This window comes from Lagenorhynchus albirostris, chromosome 17 (assembly GCF_949774975.1).
Source record: "Lagenorhynchus albirostris chromosome 17, mLagAlb1.1, whole genome shotgun sequence".
NCBI classification, from domain to species: Eukaryota; Metazoa; Chordata; class Mammalia; order Artiodactyla; family Delphinidae; genus Lagenorhynchus; species Lagenorhynchus albirostris.
In genome coordinates, this window is record NC_083111.1 from 48,246,716 (window position 1) to 48,257,684 (window position 10,969).

Here is a 10,969-nt window from a genome sequence, read left to right on the forward strand (position 1 = left end):
AATCTGAATACTTCAGTTTCTCACGTCTTGACCCCATAGGTCGTGTTGACATTTGTTAAGCACGTCCAATGCCTGCTTCGTGCAAAACATGTTCTGTGATCTTGCTCGATCCCCATGACATCCTTGTGATGTCGGGTATTCTCTCTAGCCCCACTTTTCAGATGGAAAGCTGAGATTCTGAGAGATTCAGACAGAGCCCCTGCTCCTAGCCACCATGTCACAATGTCTCCTAAAGATATGCAGGGAGCTCTGTCAGGTTTTGTTCACCTGTTTTCCAAGAATATCCACTCTTGGTCATAGGTCCAATCTGGAGGTCAGCAGGGCCGTGGAGCCAATGAGTCAGGCAGAGGGGCCAGTACTTAGCATGCTCTTAATAATGAAAATTTGTTGAATGAATTACTTAGTCGTTCTGATGGACATATATACACTACCAAACGTAAAATAGATAGCTAGTGGGAAGCAGCCGCATAGCACTGGGAGATCAGCTCGGTGCTTTATGACCACCTAGAGGGGTGGGATAGGGAGGGTGGGAGGGAGGGAGATGCGAGGGGGAAGGGATATGGGAACATATGTGTATGTGTGACTGATTCACCTTGTTATGAAGCAGAAAGTAGCACACCACTGTAAAGCAATTATACTCCAATAAAGATGTAAAAAAAAATGGAGATTAAAAAAAGACTTCTGCAGGGCCGTTATAAGAGTCAATAAGATGGTAGTACAGTAGCTGGTGCAAAGTAGGTACTTGGTAAGTAAAAACTGTCATCATACGAATAATCAAAAAAACCAGATAACCCCAAATATCCTTATATTTAGCTTTGGGAGTGCCTTATCTGACTTAGGCAAAGTAGGCAAAGTTTTACTTTCCTAATTATATTTTGTCTAGGCTAGTGACACTGAAAGCCAAGTCAGTCCATGGAACACTAGTCCCTTGAGATGGTTAATCATGGTTCTGGCCAAAGAGCCTCATAAATAAATCATGGAGCCCCTTTTCCAAGTAATACTCTTTGAAGTCCAACAAAATTATTTTCTGTAGACCACCTTTGGGGAATGCTGGTGTAGGCAAGTTTTAAAGCTAGTTTGTATCACCTCATTTCTCCTCTGAGGAATGTGATATGCTCAGTCACAAACAGGGGAGGCCCTAGGAAATAGCCCTGATGAAAGTTTGCCATCCGCAACCTATAAAGTAGGTAAGAGAGACAGCCAAGTGTTTATAGCAAAGGATGAAAAAAGATGAGTATGTTTATAGCACATGGATCAAGGCTAGACCTCCTAATGTTCTAGGGCTGTCTGGTTTTAATTATTTCAATTTATCTATTTGGAATTCACTTTTTCTCTGTTGGGTGCCTGAGTTTCTGGCTTCCATCCATGAGATATGAGCTAAAAACATTCGAGAATAGCATAAAGGCAAACAATGATCTGCTCCTGAAGAAGGCTGCTTCGGCAGAGTTGCTGCTTTGCCACTTTTTTCCCTCTCTCTTAAGGATCTTCTTGCTGACATGATTCTTTGTTATGTAAAAAAACATCAACAAGGGCTTCCCTGGTGGCGCAGTGGTTGAGAGTCCACCTGCCGATGTAGGGGACACGGGTTCGTGCCCCGGTCCGGGAAGATCCCAAATGCCACGGAGCGGTTGGGCCCGTGAGCCATGGCCGCTGAGCCTGCGCATCCGGAGCCTGTGCTCCGCAGCGGGAGAGGCCACAGCAGTGAGAGGCCCGCGTACCGCAAAAAAAAAAAAAAGATTACTGATCACAGGTCACCATAACAAATATAAGAAGAAGAAGAAGTTTGAAATATCATGAGAATTACCAAAATGTGACACAGAGACTTGAAATGAGCAAATACTGTTGAAAAAATGGTGCCAAGAGGCTTGCTCAACCCAGGGTTACCACAAACCTTCAATTTGTAAAAAATGCAATATCTGCAAAGCACATAAAGGGAAATACAATAATGCAAGGCGTTCCTATATAGCATAATGGTTGAAAGTTTGGCCTTGTGTGCCAGAATTGTCTGGACTTTAATCCTGGCTTTCCTAGCTGTGGAAACTTTGGACAAGATGCTTAACCTTTTGTGCCTAAGCTGCATCATTTATAAAATAAAGACGATAACATTTACTTCTTTGTGGGGTAATACCTACCTCATAGCATCAATGAGAGGATGAAATGAGTTAATATGTGCACTTCCAATAGTGCCTTACACAAAGAAAGTGCTAGTAACTGTTCACTCCTGCTGTGATTAACTGTCTTCTCTGATTGGGTCAGATGCTGAGAAATAATTCCCACTTAAAATGATGTAAGTGGAACAAAATGATGTGAATTGTATTCAAAACAAAAAATCAAACAAACAAATAAAAACTTGTATTTTAAGAAACCGTCTGAAGGTTATCTCCAGAATCTGTTCTTCTTAAGAAGGTCTAAAGTTATTAGGTGATGCCCTAAAGTGGTGGAGTAAAGGTTTCCTTGTCTGCTAAGCCACTTGCAGTGTGGGGAAAATAAATAAATAAAGCCTTCTTATTAAGTCTTTTAAGTGTCTCTTCCTAAAATATTTTCAGATGAGTTAATACTAAGTCTTTTAGGCAATAGAAAAAATTAGAGTCTTGGCCCTGTGGTGTCAGATTTGCCTTCACTACAACTCCTTGGTCTGGATTGTGGAACTCACACATCTGCCTCATAACAGTATATATAGGTGTTTAGATGAGCACATAGATTAATTTATAAAGTCAGGCCCATCCAGGTATAATATCTCACAAAGGGAAAGTGAAAAACTGAAGTTCCTCTTATAACTTAAATGAACAAGCAAAAACTTTTCTAATCAAAAGACAACGAGCTTTCATTTAAAACAGTAGCTCTTTGTAGTAATTGCCCATTTCTTCACAAGCCAAGAAAAAAGGTCGGGTATTCAATTGCCTGCTTGTGACATGATTGACAATTTTATCGGCTTTATTAAGTACTTGTCTTAAATTTTCATACATATTCTGGAAGGTAATGGTATCCTTGTATCAGTGAGGAGCTATAGCTTTGGTGCATCTGCTTGACTACGTAGACAGGTCTTCTGATACTACCAGCCAGAGCTCCAGCCCATTCCCCATCCATCCCAAATCCTCTCTTCTGGTCTATGCCATGAGGGTCAGTGAGTTGTCCATACCAGTTGGCCAAGGTTAGCAGCATAAAATATCTTCATAGACTTCTTTACTCAGCTCATAGGTTGTCATACTGACAACCCTAAAATAACACCAGCATTCAGAATCTCACTGGGTTCACCAATTTGCATTGACTCATTTCACTTCATTGTGCTAACAAAAATGGCTGCTTTATATCAGCTGCCATTTCTGTCATTTATGTTACTGGACAGAGGTACCCTGTCAATCACTATGCTTACTTTGCTCTGATCATTATTTGTTACTTTTTTTTTTTTTTTGGCATCAGGACTGACAATTTGTCAATAAACTTAGCAGTTCCAGGTTTTGTAATTAAATACAATTATATACATTTGGTTTCCACAGATTTCACATTTTAATCCCCTGATACACTGTGTTCTGCTCCTAACGTTAGACTATTTTGATAGCTTTTATATAGTGTTCTGTGTACATTTCAAAATGATGCTTGATGTTGGATAAATTTATGCCAGAATTTAGGAGCATCTCTAAAATATGTGACATGTGATAGCATCGATTCATTTTCATTGCCAGTCCGGTGGCAGTCCATATTGCAAATTATTGCCTCTGTGTATGTGTTTGTGTTTTATTCTGTTTTGTCGTCATTTGCCTGGTTTGCATCTGATACCTTTGCAACACTAACAGGCAGTTCATGAAATTTATTCATGTGGTTATTACACTTGTCCAAAGACAAATACCTTTTAAAATCACAATCCCCAGGAAAGCTCCCATTTCCAAGACAATTTTCACCTCTTTGCAACCACTGATCCACAATGGGTTCAAATGAACTTTTTAAAAAATCAGATCAGAATCTCAACTCCAGCACACAATTATACATTCTTATACAATGCAAACTAAAAGACTCTCAACTTCCAAAAGAGATGTTTTGATTTATTACTGAAAAGAACACATTACAATACATACAGGGATTCAGTGTTTGAGAATCCACTGTAACAAATGGCTCTACTTTTTTCCATAGCACTTATAACTTTCTAACATATTATTTTCTTGTTTATTATAGATTTTTTTTGTGGTCTGTCACTCATCTCTTCCCCCACAGGAATAAAAGCTCCATGAGGTAGGGATTTTTGTCTGTTTAGATTTACAGCTATATCCCCAGCCTGCAAAACACTGTCTGGCACATAGCAGGAGCTTAATCAGTACTTGTAGAATGAGGGCATGAATGAACCAGCAGTGCAAGCATAAGGTGGGTTCCTGAAGGAACCCTGTGACCAGCAGCACAGAGACAGCATCAAGGACCCAGACTCTTTTTACCTCTCAGCTCTGCCATCCTCAGTGAGAGCTTTCTCCTGGGTTGGTTCCTTTGGGGTCACAGAGACAGCTGGAATTATCTTGTTCACAGCTATGAGGAGAGAGAAAGCATTTGATTGGGTCAACTTGGGTCTGTGCCCTTAGTCAGGGCTGGGAGGGTGTTGACATATATATGGAGAATGGCTAAAACTCATCTGGACCCACTCTTTCTCTGACAGCCAAGTTGAAGGGTTAGAGTCAGCATCTCCTGAACATGTAGTGGGCCAGGCAGAGGCTGCTGAACACCTGAAGTGAAGAAGCCAGGGTGGAGAATGGGAGATAGATAGGAAACCAATGCTGTCTATTACAGCACTATTGATTTTTACAATATCTAATAGTTCAGAGGGTTAAAAGGAAATAGGAATTTTTGTCTTTTTCCTCCATCCCAAGGTAGCCAGAAGCAACCTTGCAATGGTGTTTTACTGAGCACCTATTAAGGGCAGGGTATCAGTGAGAGACAAAACCCAAGAACTGCCAAGCCTTGAGAACTTGGTGGCTGAGACCCAAGAAACGGGGAGGAAAGATGATGCTGATTTTTTTAAACCTGGTATTGGCGTAAAGAGGTGTCAGAATTGTTTCTAGACAGGGTGAGTCTAAGGTGGGAGCCAAGGGTAGGTATCCAATAAGCCAATCATTCACCATTCAATAAATAATTAGTAAAGACCTACTCTGTGCCAGGCAATGCTCTAGGCACTGGGATGCAGCGATGAGCAAACCTTGACCTTTTACTGGCGAGAGATAGATAATTAACAGAACATTAATAAAATATGAGTATAGCAGACAGTGATATGTGCTATGGAGAAAAATAAAGCAGGGAAGAGGTTGGATGTATTGACTGGGGAGGAGAGGGCTGCAAGTTTCAATAGCGTGACTAAGAAAGGCCTCCCTGAAGAGGTAACATGTGGACAAAATTTGGAGATGAGGGAGCAAGCCCACAGATACTGGGGAAGGGGCTCAGTTTAAAAACTGTTAAATGTCAGATACTTGCAGAACATCTAAGAGCTTATTCCTATAATGAAGTAGAAATTATAATACATACATAAAATAGACTTGGGACTTCCCTGGTGGCACAGTGGTTAAGAATCCGCCTGCCAGTGCAGGAGACATGGGTTCAAGCTCTGGTCTGGGAAGATTCCACATGCCGCGGAGCAACTAAGCCCATGCGCCACAACTACTGAAGCCCACACGCCACAACTACTGAAGCCCACACGCCTAGAGCCCATGCCCTACAACAAGAGAAGCCACCGCGATGAGAAGCCCACACACCATGACGAAGAGTAGCCCCTGCTCACCACAACTAGAGAAAGCCCGCACACAGCAACAAAGACTCAACGCAGCCAAAAATAAATTTAATTCATTAATTAATTAAAAAAATAAAATAGACTCACATTCAATCCAGAGTAGGAAACAGTGGATTACCCTTCTAAAACCTGGATCCAACCAGAGGAGCTGACCCCTGAAGGGCGGGAGAAAGAAAAAAAAAAAAAAACTAACAAGGATTGGAGAATTCTTGAACAAAATCTTCCCTCATTACTCCATTAAATTTGAGTTTTGAAATAAACTTCTGTAAGAGAGTGTTACTATGTTCTACAAATTTGGGGCCCTGAAAGTACACTTTTCCTACCAGCCCAGTTTTGGTGGGGGAGAGGAGACGGTGAAGATATAAAATGAAAAATATTGGGACTTCCCCGGTGGTCCAGTGGTTAAGACTCCGCACTTCCAATGCAAGGGGCCCAGGCTCCATCCCTGGTCAGGGAACTAGATCTCACATACCACAACTAAAAGATCCTGCATGCCCCAACAAAGATCCGCATGCCGTAACTAAGACCTGGCGCCGTCAAATAAATAAATAAATGTTAAAAAAAAAAAAAAAAAAAGGGAGTGAAAAAATTTTTGGAAAGCACTGCCACCCAAGATACTGCTTCATTAGTATCAGTCTTGTTTTACTGTTTTCAAACTTTATAGGGACTTGATCTTTGATTTCTAAAACTCAGTGCAATATTGGCATCCTAATAACGTTTACTAATCAGGGCTCAACATATCTATAGCATTTCATTTCTTAACGAAAAAGTGTACAAGAAAATGCACACATTGAGCATGGCCGTGTCTTGGTCTACTCTGCTGCTTCTTGAAAACCACCCCCGCCCCCCATCTACCCAGGAAAGAGGAGCCCCTGCCCCCTTCACCCCCCTGGAGTTTGCAGGGGTCAAAGCTATTCAGTCCACGCCTTCTCCCTAGATGCCAGCACTCCCTGCCCAGATGGCCCCAAACCAACTCCAGGGCCCGTGCAGGGCCTCTTCTCTGGGCCGGTCCTCTGGAAGCCCTTGGTGGAGCTCAGGCCCCAGGCAGGCTGAGCAGCGCTGTTTGCGGGGGTGTGCATGCAGCTGGGGCTGGGCCCCGGGCCCTGGGCGTCTGTCTGCATCCGGAGAGCCTCTCTGGGTGTGCTGCGGAGCAGGTGGTGGGGGCCAGGTGTGAGGAGGGAGCCCCGCTCACACCCCACGTTCCAGGGCAGAACTCCAAGAAGTCTGAGAGTTCTGAATTTGATCCTGACCTCCCAGGGCATTAGGCAGTCGTTTGTCAAGGTAGGTAGACAAACCCTATTCTATTTAACATGTTGTGGGTTTAATCATTTGTAAAGCCTTGACATGCAGAACAAGGGCCTCTACTTGTACTCTTGCCCTGGACCCTGCAAACGTTCGAGGCCCACCTGACGCTAAGAGAGGAAAGTCACTTTTGCGATACCAGTGAGTAGACACCTTAGAGAGAAGAGATAAAAAGGAGGAGGTACAAACACAGTTTGTGTAATGGCAGCGCTTCCGCAGCCCATCAGAAGCATCGGGAGGAATTTTTGCGAGGCGACACCATCAACTAGGAAATACCGTTTCCGGCACTTCCTCCACTGCAGCCTTTCTCTCCTATGTTCTCAGTGGTGTCCGATGTAAAACGGGCTGGCCTCACATCAGATTCCAAGAAGTTCAAGGAAGTACAAGCCTTCTTGACTTAAGAAAATAATCTGACAAAACGGTTCTTTATTAGAAGATATTAAAATGTTTATAAACATATTCTTTGAATGAACTTTATATTTCATTGATATATAGTGTGGGTGTTTGGTTACAACAGTGAGTGAAATTTGTTCCAAAAAATCTGGAAGCTTTTTGTTTTGTACTTCCGCGAAAGAGCTTCTGGGACCGTGTTCCAGGTTCTGTGTTGACATGGGTTTAAACCGTCATCTGTAAGCTCAACCGGCTTTCAAAGCTTTACCTCCAGCCCTGGCCTCTCTCCTGAGGGGAGCTCCATGTACCCACCCGCCCAGTCAACTTCTCCATCTCCCTCCCCACACTCAACATGGAGAGGCCCGTGTTCATTTCCTGTGGCTGACATAACAAATTACCGCATACCTGGTGGCTTAGAACAGCAGAAATTTTGTCTCTCACAGCTGTGGAGGCCAGAAATCTGAAGTCAGTGTGTCAGCAAGGCCACGCTCCCTCTGAAGGCTCTAGGGGAGAATCCTTCCTTGCCTCTTCCAGCTTCTGGTAGCCCCAGGTGTTCCTTGGCTTGTGGCTACAATGAATCCAATCTGGGTATCCATCTTCACTGAGCCTTCTTCCCTCCCTTCAGTGTCTCTGCATCTCAAATCTCTTTCTGCCTTTCTCCTAGAATGCCTGTCATAGGACTTAGTGCCCGCCCTAAATCCAGGATGGTCTCTTCTCAAGATCCTTGACTTAATTACATCTACAAAGACCCTTCTTCCAAATAAGATCACCTTCACAGTTCCAGGGATTAGAACTTGGACATAAAATTCGTCCAAGTGGACAAACCACTGATCAGCTCACTACAGCGTTTCATCAAAACCAGTTCCTGGGACTTCCCTAGCGGTCCAGTGGTTAAGAACCTGCCTTCCAATACAGGGGACGCGGGTTCAATCCCTGGTTGGGGAACTAAGATCCCACATGTTGCGGGGCAACTACTGAGCCCACATGCTCTGGTGCCCACACGCCACAACTAGAGAGAAGCCCGCATGCCGCAAAAAAGAGCCCATGTGCAGCAGCTAAGACCCGACACAGCCAAATTAATTAATTAATTAATTTTAAAACAAAAAACCCCAGTTCCTTCTGCCGTCTCTGTCTGGGGGAGGGGTGGTACCCACGTTCCCAAAGTGGACATGGGAAGTCATCCCTGACCCATTCCCTCCTTTTCCCTCCCATCCAGACAGTCACCAAGGGCTGTCAATCAACTCCTCATAGCTCTGGAATCCATCCCCTTTGGTTTCCACTGGTTTCCACTGCCACCCTCACTGGCCTTCTCTCTGTGTTTCAAACTCCCACCTCAGGGACTTTGCTTGAACTCTTGCCTCTCTGGAAGGCTCTGTCCCTCAAGCTTCACAGACAGGTTGGCTCTTTTCACAGAGCATTGAGCTCAAGTATCATCACTTCTGAGAGGGCTTCCCCTCCTGATCTGCCTCAAGTAGGCTCCCAGTGACTCCGTCACATCTCACGGCTTTATTCTTCCCAAACTCCTTTGAACCATATTTGTAGATTTGTTCCTTTCTGTCTCCCTCACCACACACACACACACACACACACACACACACACACACACACACACACACACACACACACACACACACACACACACACACCCCTACTTGAGGCCAGAGAGCCTTCTCTATGTGTTCAGGTCTGTATCCCTAGTCTTGAGACTAGTGCCTGACATGGAGTGTTTAATAAAAAGCTACTGAATAATAAAAAGCTACTGGATAAATGATTGATGCTTCAGTGCTTGCCTTTATCTCCTTTGTCTGTTCAAACAACCACGTGACCTTTTAACTGTCTCAGGTCAAATCTGATCACACTTCTCCTGGGCTTAAAGATCATTCACCATTTCCCACAGGATTGTTCTGGGTCCTTGGCTTAGCATTCAAGGCCCCCAGTGAGCTTGCCAGTGTACCCCAAACACTTCCTCAGACTTGCCCTCCAGTCACACTTAAGGACCGTTTCATGGCTCTGGTGCTGTGTCTTTGCACCCGATGTCCCCTCTCTGGTGTCATCCTCTTCTTTCAGCTTCGAGTCTGACTCTGATTCTTCACTCAAAACCCAGCTCCTGTGTCACCGACTCCACAAAGGCTTTTCTGACTTTTCCCCTCTGCCATCCTGGTACCATGTTTTTACTGTTGCATTTTCATACGATTGTCTCACTTGCTTTCTTTGCTGCTCCTCTGTTTGGTCTGACTTCCTGAGGATAACGGCCAGTGCTCATGTCCAGCACTAGCACTGTGACTGCTCTGGACCAGCATCCCTTTCTACTTCCTCCGACCCTGCAGCCCTCCTGCTGCCGTCTCAGCTCTGGGACCTCAGGCTGCATGCTCCTGGGAGCTTCATCAGGCTGCTGTTTGCCTCCTGGCATTGCCCTTGGGGCACCTTGTTTTCTAGAACTGCTTGTCTGGCTTCTAACTCACCCAGATGGCCTTATTCCCCTGCATTTACGTGGGCTCAGGTTCCATGGATTCCAGGTCCTTGCCAGCTCCCCTTGACCTGCTGCCAGTGACTAGTCTTCACTTAGTTGGAGCAATAGATGCTGAACCAGGGTTACAGGGTGTCCCAAAGCCAGGAAGATGAGTTTCAAAGAATGCAGAGAAGTGCAGCAAAGTAAGTTCCAAGAAGTGTCAATTTAGCAATCATGACTTCACTAGTGATCTCCGGAGGAAAGATATTCAGAGTCGTGATGAGAGAGGCCAGATCACAGGTGGCCAGCAGGAGACCGGGTGTGAGGACGTGGGAGCAGAGGGGTGGGTGCTCTTCAGCTGTGTGAGAGTAGAAGGAGAGAGAGGGGTGGTGTCTGAATCCGTTCAGGCTGCTCTAACAAAACACCACAGACTGGGTGGCTTATAGACAACAGAAATTTATTTCTTAGCGTTCTGGAGGTTGGAAGGCCGAGATCAGGATGCCAGTATCATCTGGTTCTGATGAGAACTCTCTTCTGGGTTGTAGACTGCTGACTTCTCATTGTGTCCTCGCGTGGCAGAGAGCAGAGAGAGGAGGCAAGTGCTCCTATGACTCTTACAAGGTCACTAATCCCATTCAGGAGGGCGCTACCCTCATGACCTCATCTAATGCTAATTAGCTCTCAAAGACACACCTCCTAATGCCATCACATCTGGGGACAGTGAATCTTGGGGGGACAACATTCAGTCCACAACAGATGGAATGGCTGCTTAAGGGTAGCAAGGTTGAGACAATTTTGTGGTTGATGTTAGACTAGAGTGCCTCGAGCACCATAGAAGACTCTACTCATGTTCTCAAGGATCCCCTTACCATTTCTGGCATGCCCTCTGCCAGTACCTGTGTCACTGTTAAAGGTGAGGGTTTCTCAACCGCAGCTCTATTGACATTTTGGGCCAGAAAATTCTTTGTTAGGCTTGGGGTGGGGGGCTGGAGAGGAGGGTATCTGTTCTGTGTATTGTGATGTTTGGCAGTATCCCTGGTTTCTATCCACTGGATGCTATTAGCACC